This window comes from Myotis davidii, unplaced genomic scaffold (assembly GCF_000327345.1).
Source record: "Myotis davidii unplaced genomic scaffold, ASM32734v1 scaffold399, whole genome shotgun sequence".
NCBI classification, from domain to species: Eukaryota; Metazoa; Chordata; class Mammalia; order Chiroptera; family Vespertilionidae; genus Myotis; species Myotis davidii.
The window spans coordinates 683,994-707,230 of record NW_006292094.1 but is presented as its reverse complement, the minus strand read 5'-3'; the positions used below and the strand labels follow the sequence as shown (position 1 = coordinate 707,230).

At 51.5% G+C, this 23,237-nt stretch overlaps 1 protein-coding gene across 3 annotated transcripts in view; it reads right to left on the bottom strand.

The window, feature by feature from the left end:
- KCNIP1 (potassium voltage-gated channel interacting protein 1) overlaps positions 1 to 23,237 on the bottom strand; it is a 252,213-nt gene that overhangs the window by 100,355 nt on the left and 128,621 nt on the right. The window lies entirely within an intron of this gene.

Sequence of the window (23,237 nt, the reverse complement as noted above, 5' to 3'; positions counted from 1 at the left end):
GGGGTAGTACCTTCACTTTGTCCTGCCAGAGAACCCAGCAGAGCTCAGCGGGGAACAGGGCCCAAGGGGAAGTTTCTTATACCCAGGAGGTGCATTAACTCATGGCTTTCCAGGGCTGGGCCAGCAGGATGGCATCACAGTGACCACATGTGCCTGCTAAACATGCCCAAGCGTGCTCTGTGATACTGGCGAAGAGTGGGGGTCAGGGCCAGTTTCTGAAGGTAAACAGGTAGGGCCGTTTTTCCGGCCGGCCTGGGGCTGTCCTTGGTACATTTCCACTATTGAGTCTCCATGTGTGGTCTACGGACCACTTGCATCGGAGCTACTTGGAGTGATTTTGTAAAATGCAGATTCCTGGTTCGTTCCCCAAGCCCGCCACGTCACTCTTCTCAGAGCGAGGTCTAGGATGTTATAGGTATTTGTTGTGCTCACGTGTTAGGGTTCAAGAGCCATTGCATGTCGATGTAGGATGTGCTTATGTACTCAATCCATTCTGAGGCTGCTGTGGTTCTCAGAGCAGACAGGCTATACATACGAAGGTAGTGAATATGGCTGGAAAGAGAATAGAGTTTGGGCAGATTTATGGTTGGTTTTTAGTCTTAGCTGATGGTATGCTGCCGACTTTGGGGGTGGTCTGTTACACAGCATTATCGTGACAATGCTGACTGATACACTTACTCTGGCCATTTTCAAGTTAGCTTGGTAGGCTCCACTCGTGGCATCCTTTCTGTTCCTGAAAGCCTGTTCCCACCTCAGGGCCTTTGCTCTTGCTGGTCCTTCTATCTAGAATCTCATTCTCCCTGTGCATTCATGACTATCCCTTTCTCAATATTAATATTTAGCTCAAATACCCTCTCCTCAGAGAGATTCTCCTTGGCCTGTTTAAGTGGACCCCTTACCCACAACCCTCCCTGATTTTTTTCCATGGCATTGATTACTTCTGAAATGTATGGTTCATCTCCTACTTCAAGGCACCTTATTGGTAATGTTCATTGCTGGGTCCTCACTGCCTGGAACATAGGCTGGCATACAGTAGGCATTCAACAAACATTCGGTGAATGAGCAAATGCACCAGTTTTCCCAGTGCCACATGGGTAGCCACTGCTGGCTCTGGAGTGATTCTTTCCATGTCTTCTGATCTGTGGCACTCAGAGAGCTCTGTTTGGTTGTCCATGATGCCCAGCCCCATCCTTAGCATTCACTGATGTCTGCCGGATCCTCTAGTTTTCTCCCCTCCCTTCTCACTCTGCTGGCTCCAGGAAGGTGGGGATCATGGGGCCACCAGTGTGTATAGCAGTGCCTGCCTAGCACCTAGTGGGCACTCAACTGACTGAATGGATAAATAACATAACATAACATAACATATCTTAACATAACAAACATAACATAACATAACAACATAACATCATAACTTACATTTTATCCTGACAATTCCACTTCTAGCAATCTATCCTAAAGCGGTTATCACATCTGTACAAAGTTGTTCACGGAAACTTTTGTTTTAGGGTAACATAATATTGTAAATGAGTCTATTAAGAGGGGACAGAGAGTAAGCTGTGATGTGAAATGGCATGGAGTTTGCAGCCAATATAAATGAAGCTCTTGACTTATGTGCACGTAGATGACTTTGAACTTTTTTGGGTGCTGTAAGTACCACTGCATTGGACTTCCTTGTTCCTAAGTAAATGTGCTCATCTCTGACATGTCCTTGGGACCGGTCCCTAGGATTTGAATTATTGGGTTATTTGGTGTGAACTCTTTAAAAAAATGTCCTACTTTTCCCAAATACACCAGGCAGTCTCAAAACATTAATCAACAAAATTACTTAAAGCCTCTGAGAGCTTGCTGTTCCCTTGTTTTTTTTTTAACCCTTTTTATAATCAAATGAAAACAGCGTTGGCCCAGAGTCGGAATTAACCAGTGAGACATTCCGTATGAAAAGATTCAGTTAGCATGAAGACAAAGGCCTCGTATGAGCTCTGACATTCACACGCAACAGACACACAAATGGATTTCTCACTGCTCCAGCTTTTGACTCAATGTATCCAGGCAACAGAAGTCTGGATTTAATAACAGATGTTCGCTGCATAGCACTCACCATATAATGCCAGGGGAGACTAGAACAGCATTTTATCAACCGATAAATGTGCTGTTTGCTTTATTTTACCATGTTGTTCTTTAGTTCCCTTCAAAACCGAGAGGACAGATTGAGTCACTCGGCATCTGCTGGGAGCAATATGCTTGGCTTCATTTAAAATGAAAAATCAGGTCTGTGTTTACATTTTTCACGAAAGCCTGGGATCTGATGTGCTAACATTCCCAACTGGGCTCGCCGGAAGGGCCTTCAGGAAAGTCTCAGGGGAGCTGGGGCCGAAGCCGGGAGTCAGTCCCCCTTCTGGGAAAGACATATGGCGGCCCTGCCTTCAATCAGCCCCACAGAGGGAGGTCCGGATTCCCCCACCCATAAACCCGGGGTTGGCGGAAGGACCCTGCTGGGTCTCTTCCCAGAGCCAGCAGCTTTGAAACAAGAGTCTACTTTGAAGAGGCCAATGTTTGAATAACAATCTACGTGTGTGCGTGTGACCTGTAAATTTATGACTACACACAGGGTTTTCTGAGGGAAAAACACTGCCGAGGTGGGAGCCTGGAAGAATGCCGCTCTGAGTCGCCCAGGTTGACTGAGATGAAGTCGGGCAGAGAGAAGGACACTGATATTTGTTAGGCGTGTTGTGTGCCAGGTACCAAGCTAACGGTTTCTGTGTTGCCTCATTGAATGATCATAGCATTGGCCTGAGGTTCTACTCCTGGGTGCCCACTTCAGTGGAGGGTTGAAGTCACCTGCCCAGGCACCTAAAAATGATGGGAAATGACTATGCGGTACAAGCTCGGTCTATGCCAGTGATGGCGAACCTATGACACGCGTGTCAGAGGTGACAGGCGAACTCATTTTTTTGGTTGATTTTTCTTTGTTATATGGCATTTAAATATATAAAATAAATATCAAAAATATAAGTCTTTGTTTTACTATGGTTGCAAATATCAAAAAATTTCTATATGTGACACAGCACCAGAGTTAAGTTAGGGTTTTTCAAAATGCTGGCATGCCGAGCTCACAAGGTTCGCCATCACTGGTCTATGCTAACATTGGGTGTGAATGATTCTGTTTCCCAAAGACACTGGTGACAACAGCTCCCACATACTCATTGAGAACCTGCCACTTCTCCGTTGAGAGGTGTGGTTGATGGTCCCACCCATAAAACTGGGTGGGCTTCTGTGACAATATAAGCCAACAGGGTGAGAAGGTGGTGACACTGTGTGGCTTCTGAGGCTAGATCCTAAAAGGTGATACAACTCCTACCTGATTTGCGGGACTACGTGCCCTTGAAGACTTTAGCTACCATGTAGGCAGTCTGGCTGCTCTGAGGCACCATCTACTGTGAGGCCCAAACAAGACGCCGATGGAGAAGCTTGTGTAGCAAGGAAACGGGCCTCTGCCTGAAGCTCTCAACTGACAGTCGGCATCACTTTGCCAGGCATGTTAGGGAGACATCTTGAAAGTGGGTCCTTTTGGGGCCCAGCTGACTCCACCTGGAACAGACATGTGCCTTCCCTGCTAAGCCCTGCACGGATTGCCGACTTGTGAACAAAATAAATGATTTTTAAAAATCGTCTAAAGGTATTGCATTAGGAGTGATTTGTTACACCACAATGCTAACTGATACATTGAAGAACTCAGAAGGTGATTAAAAGATTCCATTCCATTCACTCTCTAATCTTCAGTGCCTGGGTAAAACTTTTCCATAAAATAAAAAAAAACATTTCTATATAATAAAGTGAATTATTAAGAAGAAAGACTGTACAGAGCATGAGCAGAGTGGACTTTCTGAACACCTTTGACAACCCAATAGGGAGTTGCTGTCGGCCATGACAGTTATGCCCAGTGCTATGTCAAGACAGAGGTAATGGGGTGTAAGGGAAACACCCTTAGGAGGGGCCTAGAATACCCCAAACCAGAAGTCTGGACACTTAAATAAGGACTCCATCTGGACACTGATATGAATGGCACCTTTGCCTAGTGTGGGCTATAAAAACTCAGGGCTCTGACCACCCAACACTCGAGCTTGGCTGTATAATCCAAACAAGTCTGGGAACCTCCCCCACCACCCCACTCCACCTGCAGGTGCCGCCTGTGACTGGGACTTTGTGCTGGATGCTTGCTTCCCTTGTGTAAGCTCCCACTCTCTGTGGATAACCTGCAAGTGACTCTGTTGGCTGAGTGGAGAGGTCTTCCCTAATGATCCTGGCATTGTGGAAAGACAGAACATGTGTGACTCTTTTTGAGGAAGCTCCCTTGCTCAGGACAAAAGACCGATTGCTGTTAGCAGCCCTCTCCCCCCCTGCCCCCTCATCGCCCAACCCCAACGGGAAAGTCAAGCTGGCGTTATGCTTCAAAGGCCTTTGAGAAAAACTGTGCTCACTGTGTCCAGAGGAGAGAGCATAAAGGGAAGGAGGATGAAGGGGAAGCAAGTGAGGGGCAATTTCGAGACACTTGCAGCAGCCGAGCCTAAGGGATAGACGGGGGAGCAGTGCACAGAAATGCAATGTAGTCACAGGAGCAATATTAAAAACCTGGTTCCAACTTAAGCTCTGGGCTCTTATCTAAGAATCCACTCTCCCCTCCAATTGAGGTGGGAACCTCCCCAAATAACTGAGATTAAGTTTTCTGCCAGGTGGTGAATGAGGCAGATTACACTGATTTTAAGATATAATGTAGTTGATTTTTCTTTTAAAAATAAAATGTTACTGATTTTTAGAGAAACAGGAAGGGAGAGGGAGGGGGGAGGGAGAGAGGGAGAGGGAGAGAGAGAGAGAGAGAAACACATCGATGTGAGAGCAAAACATCAATCTCCTGGCTCCTGCATGCCCCCTATTGGGGATAGAGCCTGCAACCCTGGCATGTGCCCTGATAGGGAATCGAACCTGCGACCTTTCGGTGCACGGGATAATGCCCAATCAACTGAGCCACACCGGCCAGACTGTAATTGACTTTTCTTGCATCCATTCCAACTCCTTAAACTTGAATAACATATGCCCATTTAATAGGGAACAATTGCTGTAGGTGTTGACTGAAATTATTTTTATTATAATGTTACTTAATATATGCATGCATAAAGCTAGGTATAAAATATGTAAGCTTATAGAGCTATTAAACAGAAAAAATTTCCAAATTAAACACAAATAAGACTGCAAAGCCAATAAACTCCCAACTAACACCATTAGTTTCATGGGAAGTGCGGTGGTAGAAGTTGAATTGCTATTTGCGGAGTGACTGGTGTGGAGCTGGCGTCTCCACATCTCCCTTGTCCCTGTCTGTCTACCTTACGCTGTGATGGCTCAGGTCTCTCGTGACCTCTCTCTCCTAGAACTTCGAGAAAATTGTATTTGTTTACAGGCAGATGCTCTAGATACCGAGATCCATCTCTACTTGTTTTTCCTCCTCAGCTCAGGACAATAAAAGTAAAAGCCAAAAACAAAATCCTCAGGGTACCCAAGTCAGCCGGAAGCCCAAAGGCAAACATGGACACTGGATGAAAGAGGGGCCACATACTAAACCTGACAAGTGCAGGGGGGTCAGATTGGGGGTCTTACAAACTCAGACCTACAGCAACCACACAGGATGGTCTGAAATGAAAACTTTCTAACCTCAAGTGGGTCATGGCAGGCAGTCATGTCCTAGGTTGGTGTCTTCCTTGACCAAGATCAATCTTTACATTCACCGAGTCTGTCTATTATCCTTTTGCATCTACAATAACATACCTTTGGGATAGCAGGGTAATCTCCTTTTTCCAGACCCCTGAGGACACAATCCCACCAGAGCACAAGCCCACGGAACCCCTCACTGCTATCTGATCCTCCCGCAGACCACTTCTATGTGCGGTAAATGTTCATTGTTAACTATTCTGTGCCCACCAATGTAAAATCGTACATGTCTACCTGTTGTACTCTATCAATCCCAGCGATTTCCCCAGGTTGCTTCCTCTCGCCTCCCTCATCTACTACCCATGGATTTCAAATAACCCCCTTACGTCTTCTCCTTTGATTCTGATGAATAAAGTAAGTGGTAAAACTGCCATTTGCTTAATCCATTGAGATTTTGCTTCCCAGCAATTGTCAATTTGGCTCAAATAAACTCATAAACATTCTCTATAAGGTTGGATGGTTCTTGCGTCGACAGAATTACAGTCTCATTGCATAGTTCAGGGGTCAGTGACTTTATTCTGTCCAGAGGTTAAACACTCTTGGCTTGCTGGCCACATGGTCGCTGATGCAATGACTCAACTCCGCTGTCTTAGTTCAAAAGCAGCGAAGGACAAAATGCAAACAAATTAGCGCTGTTGTGGTTCCATAACACTTTAGTGGACACCAAAATTGGAATTTCACAAAGTTTCCATGTCATGAAATAGTCTTCGTTTGATCTTTCCCTCCAGTGACTTAAAAACTGTAAAGTCATTCTTGGCTCATCAGCTGCACAGAACAAGGTTGGGCCCTGATGTGGTCCCTGGGATGTGGTGTGGAGACGGTGAGTGTGGCCACGAAGTTTCAATCGCACTGTATGTGTGCGCCCGCACGTGGTATTTTGTGGAGGAGCCACACTCAAGGGGCCAAAGAGCCGCATGTGGCTCACGAGCTGCAGTTTGCCGACCACTGGAGACCAGTGGTCGACAAACTCATTAGTCAACAGAGCCAAATATCAACAGTACAACGATTGAAATTTCTTGTGAGAGCCACATTTTTTAAACTTAAACTATATAGGTAGGTACATTGTTATTAACTTAATTAGGGTACTCCTAAGGCTTAGGAAGAGCCACACTCAAGGGGCCAAAGAGCCGCATGTGGCTCGAGATCCGCAATTTGCCGACCACCGGTCTAGACTATTAAACTGAGGTTTCCATTATTATTGTTCAATGAGAAGTTTTAAATTTATAAAAAGAAGTTACCCTTGAGAATGTATAGGCCCTGGAGACTATCTCCAAGGATCTGAGTTTGAGAGGCTGGAGCGTCCCCAGAGAGCAAGCTCCCAGCCTGTTCAACAGGAAGTGGGAAAATTCGAGAGCATCTTCCTCCCCAGCTGCAAGCACAGGCCAGCAACACAGTAGGCACATAATGAAAACTCCAGCAGTGGCCAGAGACCATCCACAGAAGCTGTGTACGAACTGCAGTTTCTGCAAAAACTGTTCCTTTCCCAGCCAGCGTGGAAGGGACTATGAAGGTCCCCGGGGCTGGTGTAAGAGAACCAATCCTGCGCTGAGGCGGGGCCTGACCTTGAGCTGACTTCTCTGCTCCACTGCTGGTTACCTCTGTGACCTTGGGCTCACCCTCTCTCTGCCTCATTGAATTCCTGTGCATAATAGTCATGCTGCTGCCAGAGCTCTTGCCCTCTCCCTCCCCGAATGCATTAGAGGTATTATAAGGTTTAAATGAGATAGTATATGCAATCTACTATGGCATATGCAATGCACTTGGCACAGTGCCTGGAATACAGTAAGCCTTCAATAGTCACCATTAATAGTCAGAGTACTGATTGTTGTTGGACAGGTGAGCTTCCCTGAGCCCCAACGTAAATGGGGGTATGGGGGTCTCACTTAGTCTCAGGGGTGGGGTGAATCAGCCAATATAAAATGCTGTGTGGCACACGCGGGCCAGGCCAGTTAGCAGCCCCTCCCCAGAGGGGCTGTTCCAAAGGCAAAGTCCCGAAAAGACTATTTCTGTTCCAGTCAATAACAGTGTACAACTCCTGGTGGAAATTGAGTGGCAATTGATTAATCATTGAGACTGGAAGCATTTGATGCTACAGCGGAGAGAAACGGGAACAATGCACAGTGATTTCAGCGCTCTGTGTGCGCCTTGATCTTTTAAGTGCTGCCTGGTTGCGTTACAGATATTTTTCCTTTGGAGCTGGGGTTTGCTGAGGCCTCAAGAAAGCACTGTGAGCATAAGAGGGGAGCCTTTTGGGTGCACACCACCCCAGGCATTGGGTGGGTCCCGGTGTCGGAGGTCCCATTCGGGTCCAGCTGCGAGGAGCTTTTCTCTCTTCAGCAGGGAAATGTATGGCGAAGTTGCAAGCTAAGAACCAAACGTCTTAGCAGATGTTTCATTTGGCTTTTTATTTTGTTTTTATGTGTACAGGATGTGTGTGTGTGTGTGTGTGTGTGTGTGTGAGGCAACTCAGAAAAATGTGGACATTATGCTTACAGTCTATTTCCAGCCTCTTCTGAAAAGCCAGGAGTCCTGGCCACATTTCCCGGGGCAACAGCGGCCCGGGGCGGAGAGGCAGCTGTCCCTTCAGACAGCCCCCGTGTGGCTCCGTTCACCCCCCTCCCCACTCCCTTTCATCTTCCCGACAAGTAGGCTGCTTGGGCCACCATGTCATTTATTACTGTGCGTGGGGTGCTATTTGTCTTACAGCTGAGACGGAGACACAGTCCTCTGCATTCACATCTCTAGTAAATGCAGGGAAATGAAAGATAGATAAAGGGGGAGGCATTTTTCAAGGAAAACGATGGAAAACATATTTTCTCATGATTCTGAAGAACAGCCCCCTGTATTTTGTATGCAGATGGCCAGCTTTTCCCACTTGCAGGCTTCATCATCTGGCCCAAAGCTAAGAAGTGTGCCCTATTCCCTACGCCTCCGGAAATGCCCACCCTTAAGCGTAGTCTATTCAGGCACCTCGCTCAGCCAATGTCGACCACTGCTGCTCTGCATGGCACCATGCTGGTCCCTGGGCTGCAGGGAGACTCAGGCAGACAAGCTCTCTGTCCGCTCTCAGCCCGGCCAGCCCAGGCATCCCAGCAATGCACAGAAGCCATCCCCACAGCGGGCTGGTGGCTGCACAGGAGGAAAGCCACAGCAGCAGCCACTGGGGGGAAACCCCGGGGAAGGAGCCAGCAATCTTTGCAGGAAGAACTGAGGCTTCTGCAGAGACCCGGAGGGTGAGGCAGGGAGAGCTGTTCCAGGCCAGGGAACAGCACGTGCAAAGGCAAGAGGCAAGAGAGAAAGGTGTTTGAGAACAGGAGGGAGCTAAGTCTCGCTGGAGTGTGCAGCATGGTGGTGAATGGGTGGGTGGGGAGATGCCTGGAGTGGGTGAGGCGAGCAGCAGGGGGATGTCATGGATAGGAAGGGTTAGTGCTCTCGGGGGTCTGAAATGCAGGGATAAATCCCAGTAGCCAGAGAGTCAGACAGCGGGCATGAGACAACCCGATGGGGGAGGAGAGAGAGAGGTGAGCAGACTGGACAGATGCGGTGAGGGGTAGGGGGTGGCGCTGGTCAAGGGGGCCAGGGCATCTAGGGTGGCAGCCCCTTGGACATCTTTGCGGCAGTCTCTGAACGCAAGAGTGATGGAGGCCCAGAGGTCAGAGTGCGGGCTTTTGTGCTCGACAAAGCTGTGACGTTTTCTGAAGGGCCCTGGGACACTAAACGTTTTTAGCCTCCGTTTTCTCACTGATACGTCAGGATAATAATGAATTCCTCCCTGGTGCTGTGAGCGTTCAATGAGGCTAATAGTGCCTGGCACTTAAGGAGAACGTAATAAGAGTAAGTTGATTTTCAGTTGATTTTGGTGTGCGTGTAAAACCTGATGCCTAACCTGGCCTGACATAGCATTTTTTCCCCCCATGAGGCATCTCCTGTTTGGGGCCCCCGCCTGGGAAGGGCCCTCCCAGGGCCTGCCATCTGTCACCACGCTCCAGAGCTGACCCGAGCCTGGCACGGGGCCGCAAGGATAATTACCACTTCTGAATCGATTCCTCCAAGCCCTTTTGAACAGGCTGAGAAATGCTGTGATTAAAATGATTAAAAACCTGCCTCCTATTTCACAGCTTTTAATATTTGATAAGGTTTTGGAGAGAAGGATGAGAACAAGACATGAGATCTGGCAGTTTACAATCCCAGCTTCCCGCCCTCCTAGGAACCTGTGGGGCACTGAAAATAGAGGGAGAAATTGGGAGGGAGGAAAGGGGGGAGAGAGAGAAAGAGAGAGAAAATGAATGAGAATATGAGATAGGGTATACTGGCATGCATCCTTGAGAGGGGAAAAGCACAGAAATAAATGATGAGATTCTCATTCTTCCATGGTTTTGAATGTCAATAATACTTAAGATTATTATCGTGCAAATAGTGATAAGAAGACTACAGTAGCTATCGTACCCAATATATGCAGGCATGGTGCAGGAATTTATCTCCTTTAACTTTCCCAATGATTTTATATAAGGGAAGCTAGACCCCATGGCCAGTGACATTGGGTGACATAGGGAAGATACTTCCCTGTTAGTCAAACCTGGGGAGAGAGATGGTTGGCCAGAATGGGCGTGGCCTTGCAAGCCTGTGAAAATTTGGAAACCCATAATCCCCTTAACAAAAGCGCTCGCTCTCTTGTTGCTCTTGCCTCTTGACTCATGAGGCTCTCTTGTTCCTGTTCCCTTGTATGTGTCATGCTTCCTCCATAGCCATGTGGCCCTGTGACCCCCACATGCCACGGACTGATGGACTGCGGTGGGGAACACAAGGCAAGGGAGCCTGATGCTGGACTGACCGCCCAGTATGGGACAGAAACTCTGGACACGGGCTTTGGTTTGAAGCCTACGAAAGCCCCAGCTACACTCTTCCCCGGTGGGTCAAACGGAAATGAGACCTTGGAAACTCAGAGTTTTGAATCCACGCAAATATAAACCACTTGTTCTCCCAGGAGAGTCTCAGAAAATTCTGCTTCTGGGGATCTCGCAGGAATTCCACTCCCATGAGCAACAGGTAGATCGAGTATCTCTCCCCACCGGTGACAGCAGTGAATCACCCGGACCCTTGTCTTGGTCCAAAGTCTTGCCCAGAACACCATCATTCACAACCACCTCACTACTCCCCATCCAAACCCTGACAGGACCGCCCCTCATTGACGGCCTTTCTCCCCGCTCTGGCCTCAGCGGTCCTTCCCTACTGCTCCTTGACGTTGTTGCTTCTTAGACCCCCACCTGAGCTCTGGAGTTTGTGTCCACCTCCCGACTTGCTGCCTGACCTCCTGGATGCGCCTCTAATATGACTGATCACTTAAGCTCTTTTTGTCCGCCCCCTTTTCCTCTCCACTGCCCGCCCGATGTTTGGTCTGACCTCCAACTCCCTCACCTCCTGTCCCATTCCTCACTCGTCCCTTAGACACGGTGACACATTGGGCACTGGGGACCGGAGAATGCTTTGCTGTGGGATGCTGGCCCGTGTACTGGTCTCTCCTCTCCAGATACCAGGAGCACCTCCCCCTAAGTTGTGACAATCAAACAAGCCTCCAGATGATCTCGAACATTCTCAGGGGCAAAACACCCCTCTGTGGAGAGCCACTGCCTCTCACCTGTGTGTACCTGCCCCTGTGCCTCAGGCCTTACCCCTGACCCATTCTGTGCAGTAACTGGGACCTGGGCATTTGTGTGTCCAGCTCTTTGAAGTAACAAGTACTCCTACCACCCAAGCCCAAGTCCCTGTCCTCCAGAATCCAGAATCAGACTCCTTTTCAGAAGATCCAGCACTTGCCATAGACTTCCTGTAGTCTGTGGCTTCCTTCCTCCCGATTCCTTGTTTGTTTCCCTGGTTTATGGATTTGCATTTTCATAACCAGCTCAATTTCTCAGGTGCTTTGGGTGGGTCATTAATTTCCTGGTGTTCCACTCTCTTTACCACCTTGGTCCCTGAATCAGGGACCTGTAACCTCCCCCTCCCCATCCCTGCCTTGTTGTTTGCTTTGATCCAAGCTTTCATCCCTGGCCCAGTCTCCTAGACACCAGCGCTGGTCCATGTATCAGTGGGGACTACAATGTCTCCAAACCATTGCAAACTTGCTTCCTGAGGGGCTTGGGCTGCAGGGTGTGTGGGGGGAGCCCTGTCTTACTGCCTCTAGTCATTGTGTGACCTTGGGCCGGTTACCGACTCTCTCAGAGGTTCAGTTCAATACAATCTCTCCCTTTTCCTTTAAAAGCATAAATAAAAATACATAATAGTATAGGTAGCTCAGGACTTAGAAGAGGTCCCGTGTCCTCCCGTAATTGTCCTCTCTCAGTCTTCATCCTCACACACATTGCTTTTCACTGTTGCTAACACATATCCAGTATTTGTCTCATTTTCTTACTTATCGGGCGTCTTCACACTTCGTTGTGTCATGTGGAGACGGGGCCCTGGGATGTATACGTTATCTAATCCCTCCTCCCAACAATCCTAGGAGACGGATGTCAATCCCCCCCGTTTTGTGGATGAGGACCTTAAGGTCACAAGGTCTCACAGGGACAAAGTGGCAGGGCCAGGATGACAAGCCTAGACTTGGCTACTTAAGCACATGCTTTGGAACAAATAGCCCATTATTTCCCATCTATAAGGAATAGATTTGAAGGGGACAATGTATATAAAGTGCTTAGCAGTGCCTGGCACACAAGAGGTACTTATCAAAGGCTAATTCCTGTCCTTACCTACCTTTTTGGGTAATAAATACAGACTGTGTTTCAGAGAGAGCAGAGGCCTGTGTAAGGTCTTTGCTCCCTGGCCACCGTCTCCACTGGGCTCTGGGCTCTTTCAGGCAGAGGTAGTATGTGTCCCTAAGCTTCCTGCAGCTCCTCGGACAGGCTTAATAAGTAGGTATTGATTAACGCAGTACTGGGGGTGCTAAGTCACCTCCCTGGGGGCTCTGGGGGGTGCACTGGCCCCCGGCTGCTCTCAGACAAGGGCATCTGCCTAAGTGGAACGTGCTGTCCCCGTCTCTAATAAAGATCCAAACGTCACTAATTGGCAGGCAGAGGCTGTTCTCTCTCTGGGGATCAGAAGGGACAGAACGTACCCTGAATGTTAATTTCCTCTGCAGCCTGCATGTGGGGGCAGGGGTGGAAAAGGGAGAGGAAGAAGGGGGCACAATGCACCCCACACACAGAGCTCTCGTCTCCTCGCAGGTTCATTAAACAGTAAAATGAAAAGGGCACAGGATTTGGAGCCGGGTAACTTGGGCTGAGTTCCTGGATCTATTTCTGACAAGCGAAGCAAGACACAAATCTCTCAGTCTCTCTGGGCCTCAGTTTCTGTATCTGCCAAATGACAATAAGATGGTAATAAGTGTAACTGGTGACAACATTTATCGAATGAATGATTGAATGAAACCTGATGTTTTTTCTAAGGAAGGAGACATCAGCAATCTACACTAATAAAAGAGAGAAACATGCAAATTGGTGTCACTCTGCTACGCCCACCAGCCAATCAGGATGAGTATGCAAATTAGCCCAACAAAGATGGCAGTTAATTTGCATATGCAGGCACAGAGTGAAGACTGAAGGCTTTGGCCCTCTCCGCTGCGGCTGCAGTGGAGAAGCCAAGTCTTGCTGTGGCCGGACCAAAGGCCTGGGTCCCAGATGTGGGAGGAAAACCGGTGCCGGCAGCCAGGAGCTCAATGCAGGAGCTGCCCCCTGGTGGTCAGTGTGCTCCCACAGTGGAGTGGTGCTCAGCTGAGACCCATCCTGGTGGCCCACCAGCCCAGCAGCAGCCACTCACTCCCTCAGTAGTCCTGCAGGTCCAATCTCCAGAGAACGGGCCAGGCACAGACGGACCAGCACTGCCAACACAATCCTGATAGCGCTTCCAGCCTCCTGGAAGTCGGCCTTGAGCACTGCGGCTGCTTCCCCTCCCTAGATGCTGCACAAGGAAGAAACAATATAAAAGTGGCCGCCAGGTGGCTCCCGACAACAGGTGTGAATGTCAGCGGGACGGATCCAGATGCTGGGCCAGCAAGGGCATCCCACCGCCTACCTGGAGGTCTTATGTCATCCTGGCTTCCCTTGCCCTCCCCCGCCAACCCCACCTGTGCACAAATTCATGCACTGGGCCTCTAGTATAAATATAAATGGCCTGTTTGTTTTGCAGGAACATAAACAGGAAAAAAATCTCATAAAAATAAAAGATAATGACAAACCACATGCAGGTGAGGCTGGACAGGTGCCCCTGCCCCCCAGGGTGAGGAGCAACATGATGTCCCGGCTCAGTGGTGCTCATGCTGGGCAGCTGTTAAGGCTCTTTTAAAGATACAGATTCACAGGCCACATCTCTGAAGAGAGGGTGGATCAATAGGTCGGGGGGTGGGCGGGGGCGGGGTTAGGAAGAACCCAGGAATCAGACTTTTTCTCCGTTCCCCCAGCAATTCATCCTGGAGACGGCTGGTTCAGGACCACGGTCAGCGCCACCCCACAGGGCTTTCTCCTGCTACAACACAATCTCTGGAAAGACCAAATGAGCTATCCGAGGGAAGATGCTGTTCAAATAAATGTCGCTGCCCCCAATTTTCCCTCCAGGACCCTTAGGGACATGCCGCGGACAGCTGACCAGGGATGGGATAATAAGAAAAGATGGAGCAACAGCATTTGAACACCCCCAGAACACGAATATAGTTCGTAATGTATTCTTAGCTTTGGCTTCTGTGTAAACATACAATGTGTCTTATAAAACATACACAACTGTAGAAGTTAAAATGATAAAAATAAAAAGAAATGATGCATAGAGGCCAGACAGTTTCTTCCTGCATCTGTGATGACCACTTGTGCGCCGTGGGGTGTGGGCTACCAGTGTTGACAACCGCTGTGGAAGACCAGCAGGCCTTTGTCCTGCACCCACTCCTGATGTGATGTGCTCACAGTGTGACATGGCTGAGGAGGGAGGTGGAGGAGCATGTGTACATTTAATTTTTTAATACACATGGTGTGTGTGTGTGTGTGTGTGTGTGTAAGAAGGTGTTTGTGGGCAGGAATGTGTTAGGATGGGAATCTTCTATCCCAAATCATAAAACGCCCTCTTCTAAGCTGTGTGCCCATGCCTCCGCATTCCTCCGAGACAAGATATACAAGAGGGTGACCAGGGGAAACTTTCACTGCATCACTTACGCCAATCAACAGTGCCCTGCGCTCGGGGGATTTCTTACCGAGAGTGGGGGTGAGACTGGTGGGCAGGTTGGGGAAGCTCTGGGTTTCTTAGACTCTCCGGACTAGTCTCCGGCAGCGTCCAAGTCTGGGGGGTGCAGGAGGGTGTGGGTGGGTGAGAAATGCCTCTGGACACCGAACCGACAGTCTAGAAACTCAGTGTCTGGGCCCTGGGTTCCTTCCAGAGTGGAGAGGATGAGCACCTGCATGGGGGCTGGGTCCGAGGGGAGTCACAGGACCAGCCATGGTCCCAGGTGCTGCTCCAGGGCATCAACCCACTCTGTGCTGACCTCCCACTTCCCTGTGTCCTTTTCCAGCTGCAGCTGAGAGCCCTGGGCTCGGGGAGACAGATTTCTCAGGGAGACAATTCCAGGAAACTAGTAAATGCAAATGTGTGCTTGCTGAGAGGACTTTTTTTTGAGAAAATGGAGCATGTCGTTCTCAGACGCGGGAGCTCAGGGGCTGGGAGATGACATGAGGGACTTGGGTGCCCATGGGATGCCAGGCTTTGAGAAGGGCTCTTGCAAAATACATGCACTTTCAGGGACCCACTGGGCTTTGGGAAATGGACAGGGAAGGGAGGCCAGAGAAGAAAGCATTTATTTAGTCATCAGACAAATGTTTATCCAGGGCCTGCCGCGCGGTGTGCTCTTCCTGCCACTGGGAACACAGTAATGAACAAGACAGATGAGGTCCCTGTTTCCACAGAGTTCGTGCGCTGGTGGCAGAGCCCCAGGCAGCCCCGTGGCCCCTGGGGATGAATTTCCTAACGAAGCTGTGTGTCCCTGTCCCTGAAGCTGTGTGTCCCACTCCTTCCTCCCTAGTCCCTGAGCACTCCGAGGCCCGCCCTGTCTAGAGTTCCCTCTGCTCCCATCGGCCTTGCAAACACCGATTTCTTCGTTAGGTTTCAGCTTTATGTGAGCTCCCCCCAGGAAGCCCTCCCTGTGATCCCTGCTGAGCCGGCTGCCTCTCCGCTTTGCTTCCATCTCCCTGAGCATTTGCCTTTTCCATTTATCTTGGGAAACACAATGTACTCCTTGGGGTCAGGGATGAGCCCCAATCACCTTTGGCCCCAGTTCCTAGGACCTGCCCTGCCACGCAGTGGGATCTCAGTGGACAAGTATTGCATTGAATGGAATGGCCCACTCTGGTGTCCCAAGTGTGTGTCAGGCACTGGGCACCTCAGCCCCGTGGGCAGTGGAGGGATGAATCAGACATGGACTCCGGTCTGGGGGGTGGGTGATCAGCCAGAGAGAGAGACTCTGCACCTAAGGGATGAGCGCACAGGTGAGCTGTAGGCAAGGCCCTGAAGGGACTGGGCCAAGAGGGGAAGGAGGAGAAATTGCCTCTATCTAGTCTTTGCCTCCCATGAGCTCCCTTCATACACAGGCTGTGGCCAACTCCCTGCCCATCCCTGCTCCCAGCCTGGCCCCATCCTGCTGTCCTCACTGCCTGGAATGCCCTCGAGCCACCTCTGCCCACTCCGACCCTGCCCACCCCTATTGTGGCTGCCTTGTCACGAGCATGCTAATAGCCCCCGTGGGGTTGGCCAGGCAGGCAGGAGGGCAGCGTGCATCTGAGGATAGAGGGGCCAGCCAAGCAGAACGGGACTTGTTAATTGACATTTAAAGGCCAATGCACCGCACTAAATGTTACGGGTGTTTCGTTGCAGCCCTTAAGGAGCATAAACACCTCTCCGGCTCCTTAACCACTGCCCACATTCATTACAGATGCCCTTTGGGAGCGGGGACAAACCCACTGCAGAGGCCACACTCCAGCCAGCAGGCTGGGCTCGGCCCACGGGACCACAGGGATGTCCATCCCACACAGGGGGCCTGGCCTGGCCACTGGGTCCCAGAGGGGACCTCCTCTGGTGAGAAGGATGGACCGTTAGAGAGAGGCATGCAGAGAGGGAGAAGCAGGGAGAGGGGCAGAGAGGAAGGGAGAGAGGTGAGAGGGAGGAGGTGGAGAGGAAGGAACACAGAGCGAAATACGGAGAGAAAGCATGGGGGACCAGGGACACGGGGTGAGGCAGAGAGAGCTACGGGAAGGGCCGAGGAGGAGGCCCCGCTGGTAGGTAATCCGACAGATACGCAAGTAACTGGGGGTTTATTGTGATAGCTTAACTATGAGTGATACAAACAATGCTTTGGGACTGCAGCTGAATTTTGAAAATATTGCATTTCTCTCTACCTCTGACAAGTCTGTAAAAGGAGCTCAGGTGGTGAGAGAGGAATTAATCCCGTCTAGAGTGACGGTGGATGCTGCCTTGAGGGGCGATGAGTAAGCGGGGACCAGGAAGAGGATCCCCGAGAGATCGGACCAGGGGCCAAATAAAGACACTGCGCACCAAGAAACACTCAGAATCAAAGCCTGTCTGGCGAGGAAGAGCTCATCAGGATCACTGTCGTTTTCCAACCCTCACATTTTACAGATGGAGAAACTGAGGCCCCGGGAGGAGACGAGACCTGTTGAAGGCCACTCGGCCTCTAGGGGCTAACAAGGTGCAGCTCTGAATGTGGACCTACAATTTCTGGGTTTTAAATGGCTCCAGGATTTATAAGCGCTTGGTCTTATTAGGCTGGTGTGGCACCGCCGATGCCCTAGAGGACTTCTGTTTGTGCTGTTCCAGCTCATTAACACATAATGATGGACTTGGGGACCATCAGGGCTTCAGTTCCCTGAGTCAGCACTCAGCTGTCTCTTCCGGGGAAACGCACAGGTGGCTTGGATGGCAGCACCCGGGTGGCTCCCAGCTGGTCCCGTGGCCCGCACAGCTGCTGGGATGGCAGCTTCCCTGACAGCACCGACAGGGTCGCCCTGAGAGATCTCCTGAGACCCTAGTGGAGACGCCTGTCCACGCTCACCCCGCTCTGCCCTTTTCCTGCAGGAGAACACGGGGTCTCACCTGCCCAGCGATGCAGCTTGAACTTTCTGATCTTAGATGCCAGGAGCAGCTTATATAACGAGCACCTCTGAGCATGGCGCTTTGAAGTTCATCGTCACAGCCACCTGGGATGCGGCGATAGAGACACTTCATACAAACCCAGGGAAGGGAGGGAGTTTGGCTAAGACATACAGCCAGGGAGGGCAGAACGCAGGCCATGTATCTCCAAGTACAGTGCTCTCCCCCAAATCAGGTGTCTATAACCTGCTAGTAGCCAAGAGACAGCATCAGGACTGAATGTGGAGAGACCGGGAGTAGCCATAAGAAAGGCTAACCATTTTGCCAGATGCTTTTCCAAGTACCTTACTGTGTCCTCTCACTTAACCTGCATAACAGCTTCATGCTAGAAAACTCAGATTAAGTCCACGTTTCCCACTGCGACTGCAACCCATTTCTCCCAACCCTAGATTTGGCCACTGGCTACTTCTCCAACTTTATTTCTACCCATGTTTTCTCCCTCACTCTAGTCCAGCCACCGTGACTTCCTTCCTGTTTCCCAAACATGTTCCCACCCCAGGGCCTTTGCACAAGCTGCTCCCTCTGCCTGACCCTATGGCTCAAAGACTACATTCCCAGAAGGGTCCTCCCTGACCCCACAGCACGTCTCACAATCTGTAATCGCTTGTCCCCGAGGGGACAGGACCCACATCATTCACTGCTGGGTGCCTAACCCCAAGCCCAAAGCTTGGTACACGACCGGGGCCTCAGTAAATGCTTACAGCATGACCCGCATGGAGAAGGCGTGGGCAGACAGGACAGGAGGGGGTGAGGGAAAGAAGGCACGAGGTAGCAGCACTGCCTGCCTGTCCTCACTCCTCCAGGCCACACCTCGTTGGGATGGCTTTACAGCGGACACATCTTCGGGAGAGAAAACCGCTGACTGAAGTTTATCCGTTTTCATTCCAGAAAGTACTTGCCGCGCCCTAAGCGGGGTTGATGTGTTCAGGCACCTACTTGGTGCCAAGTCTTTCAATGAATGAACATGCTCCCTCCTGTGACAGCCCCTGAGGGGGGTGCTGGTGGAACCCTATTCCACAGCTGAGGAGAGTGGCCCGGGCGTGTTGAGTCACTTGGCCGAGGTGTCACAGCGAGCCAGGGTACGCTCCCAGAGCTGGGCTCGGAGCCCTGGCAGGTTTGGTCGGAGTCGGTGCACTGCACGCCTACGCTCAGCTGCCTCTCAGGGGAGGTGGAGGGACGCGCTCAAGGTCACACAGCTGGCTTATGGAAAGGCTGGATTATACCTGCGTGTGTCCAACTCCTGAGACAAGACCTGGTCATTTTACCAGGAGCCTCAGCAATTGGAATCCAGGCTGCTGATTGGCAAGAATTCCCCATTGGCAGCTGGAGCCGACTGCAAGACGAGGGTCGAGAAATACTCTGCTGCAGTGAGGGCTGGGGTCCCCCACGTGCCCCTGCCTTTCCTAATCACGGCTCAGGTTCTGGAACAAACACTGGGGCGTCCCTCACAAAATGAGCCACGCAGATGGGGCTGAATGGAGACAATTGGAAGAGACGCTTCTAATCATCAGAGCTGGGCAGCTGGCTGCGGCCGCTTCCGGGCCCATCTGTCACATACCCGCCCCTCCCTCCTGTCCCTCGCTCCCTCTTCCCTGCTGACACAGCCCCCCATGTCCCCCTCGCCCCCCGGCCTGAGGAGGAGGCTCCATCCACGGGGAGCAGTTCCCTGAGCAGCAAGAGGAAGGGAGGTGTCCACAGCCCTGCACGTGCTCAGAAGGCACCAGCTGGCAGTGGCGCCCGAGCCTGGTGACAGATGGCTCGCGTGCAGGACTCCAGGAATCCCCAGGCTGCAGCTCAGAGGCGTTCTTCCCACCTCACCCGAACTGTTTCCTGCAGCTCCTCCAAGGAGCCCCGAGTGTGGGGGCCACTGGACGCAGCAGTGTGGAGGGAGGTTCACAGCCAGCGGGTCAGACGAGCGCCAGGCTGCCTGAGCTGCACCCTTATCTGCCGTGTGGCCTGGGGGAGGCGATGTGACGAGCCTCCCTTTGCTCATCCATCCAATAGCAGCGCCTGCGAAGGATGCGCACCAACATTCCATGCCGTGTGCAGTACGCATTTGGCGCCCAATAAAGAGCCAAATTGGTGCTACTGTCGTTGTTGGAGTGGATCCAAGGCTCCTAGCAGGCGGGTCCACACCAGCCCAGCCTTGCCCTGTGCGGGGGCTGGAGTACAGATCACAGGGTACCTGGAGGCCAGGCTGGGAGAGGGAAGTGTTTCCATCCCATTAGCATTTCCTTAGCAACGTCGTTCCCTGCCTTGTGTTCTGGTGGCCCCGGATTATGGAACCGTCTCACGTGACTCCTGAGGACTCCTAAGGCCGTCCCAGTTTCCTCAAGACCCTCAAAGGTGCCACTGAGTTCATGCGGTGACGATTCTGAGAGCCTGGATGACAGGTGAGCACAGCCGCACTACAGAACCACACACAGCGTGCCTTGGGGGTGGCACTTGCTCCTGACTGGCCAGGACTTCCAGCATCTGCCCAAGGACCCTTTTGGGCAGAGCCTGGATGGGGCGGGGGCAGGGGCAGTGGGTGGCATCCCTGGGACACAACGCCATAAAGTAGGAGAAGCTGTGGGTCAGCTGGCCCTTGATTAGAGACCTGAGGCCACTGCAGCAGACTGTATAGTGCTCCCTCCCAGAGCCTCAGTTTATTATAGCCTGCACGCGAGCCTATAATATGGGATGATAATGCCGACCTGGCAGGGTTGTTGGGAAGGTTAGACACCAGACAGGTGGGCAGTAGGTGCTCCACACATCCCGGCTCCTGGAGAAGCCACCTCCTGTGCCTTTGGAGGCTGCGGTTCCTACCTCAGCCCTGCTGCCCCTGGAAGCTCCTCTTGGGAGCGGTCTCCCTGGTGCCCGGAGCAGGCCCCGGGGTCAGCACCGGCCGCTGTTGATGATCACAGCTGCAGGGGAATCGAAGCGGGCGGGGGGTTTACTGGCGGAGCCGCGAGGACCTGAGTGCTCTTGTTCTAAGAAGATGCTGATGAGGAAAGTGATCTGCCTTCGCCTCAGCGAGAGGGATAATTACAGCGCTTATCAAAATGCGATGTGGAGATAGAGCCGTCCCACCAGCCGGCTTCTCAAATCTCCTGGGCATCCCTGGCTTCATTAAGTACCTGGTGCAAACGCTGGGTGCTGGGTGTCGGCAACACGCCTGGGTTCCACGTCCACCCCACACAGAGCCAGGAGCGCACCCTCCCCCCTCCTCACAGGAGGAAGTGCGGGGGGGGGGGGGTAAGAAAGAGAAGAGAGTGGGGGGAAGAGCGCATGGCAAACACAGGAAAGGCACCAGCACACCGAGCCAGCCAAGCTCTGCTGCCCCAGAAGGGATTCCATGGAACAGGAAAAGAGTCCCGGCTGGGAAGCGTGCCCGCAAGGAAATGTTCTCTCTCGCTTAAGAAAATGCAACTCACATCCTCGAGTCTGGGTGCTGCATCCCACCGGGGAAGGGAAGCTGGGCATCAGCCTGGACCCTGGCCTCTCGGACGCACGCAACTCTGTGAGACGCATCCTCTCATTCCACTGGCGTCCACCTTCCTCTGGCCCTCTCGCTACCATCCTGGCCTTGCACACAGAGTCTGTTAATCCCTCTACAGAAGGGCTGAGCTTGGCTGCAACAGTCGACAAGACTTAACTGAAATCCTGAGATGACAGCCGGAAAACGAACACTGATCATACATTGAACCTGGATAAGCTGCCATCAATGTGTCAGTTCCTCTCTGAGGCACCCGGGACCCTCTCATCCTTCTTAGATCCCCAGCGCAGAGCCCATTCTGGCCCAGCTCCTGCCCATCCTAGACTGGGGGTATGTGTGTGTGGCCCCGGGGGCTTGATCTAGACAGCACCTAGGTGTATTTTCTTCGGGACGCACAGTTTTTAAAAGAATCAGCTAAGTTTGCATGGCATCTGTGCACCCAAGTTCTCATGAAAAATTGGAAGACCTACAAAAGAAAGAAACAAAAAACATTGAAGAAGAAAGAGGAGGAGGAGGAGGAGGAGGAAGAGAAGATTGGGACACACAGGGCCACATTCCCACAGGCTTCTGAAGGGTCAGTGAACTCCCGTTAGAATGCACCCTTGCAAGCGCTTGACACTGTCGCACTGGTCCAGACCCGGGAGTGTCAGGGCAAGAGCCATAAGACTGCCCACCTGCACTGCACCAGGCACTGGGTCAGTGGTCCATGTCTCCTCACAGACTTTCTCACGGGAAGGGTGAGCCCTATTTGCTGACTCATTGCTCTGTTGACTCACTCAGCAAGTGTTCTGAGCACTCCCTCTTCCCAGGTGCTGTGCTAGGCCTGGAGACAGAGGGTTACGCAAGACAGTCCTACATCAACCTGCTCATTCCGGGGTCTGCCTGAGGCCCTCTCCTTCCTTGTAAGGAACTGGCACTGGGAATGACCTGCCCTCAAGCCTAGACAGCCTTCCTCTGAGGTGTCCTTACTGTCACAGTCACCAAGGCGATCATTGTGGCAACACCGCCAGGTGCTATACAAGACAGGTGTCCCTCTGCTGGGGTTGGTGGGGGAGACCTTCCTATTGTTCTAGCTCATGGACAATAGAGGGGAGGTGGCACCATGTAGATTTAAAGAGAATGTGCTCTGGGCCAGACTGCCTGGATTTAAACCCTGGCTCAGCGCTACCTCAGGCAACTTACTTAGCCTCTCTGGGCCTCAGTTTTCCTTACCAGTCAGATGGGTACAATGCTAGTTCCTACTTCATGGAGTGTTTATGAGAATGAATGTTTATAAAGTGATTGGAACACAGTTCTATTTAAGGACATGACTAGCAGATAAGTGAGAAGCAGGGACACACATAAGTTCTGAGACATGAGTGTGGCCATGTGATTTCTAGGCATCTTTCCCTGTTTGGGATTTTAGGGTTCACTGGCAAAACATGGGTATCCCTCCTGGAGCTGCAGTGAGTATCATCCAGAAAGTGCCCCTGGTGTTCCGCCCAGTAGGAGGTGCTCATGGGCCATAGGAGGTGCTCGAGGGGTTAAGGCTCTTGCATCCTCAGGCACTTGGCTGGCAGACTGATGCTGGGCGTGTGTCCTCAGCACACCCTTGGGAGGAGTTCCCTGCGTCTCCTGCAGCCCAGAGCTGAGGATGACGTCATTCACTGGGAGCCCTCCAGGGCCAGCTGGGTTCCCAAGGGCGGGGAGTTGAGTGGGGAGAGCTGGCCCTGGCAACTCGTCAGCACCAGCCCTGGAATGGACAGCTCCCGACTGCCTCTCTGGTCCACGCTACCTCTCTACAATTCCGTCCCCATACCTAAGCTTTGAAAAG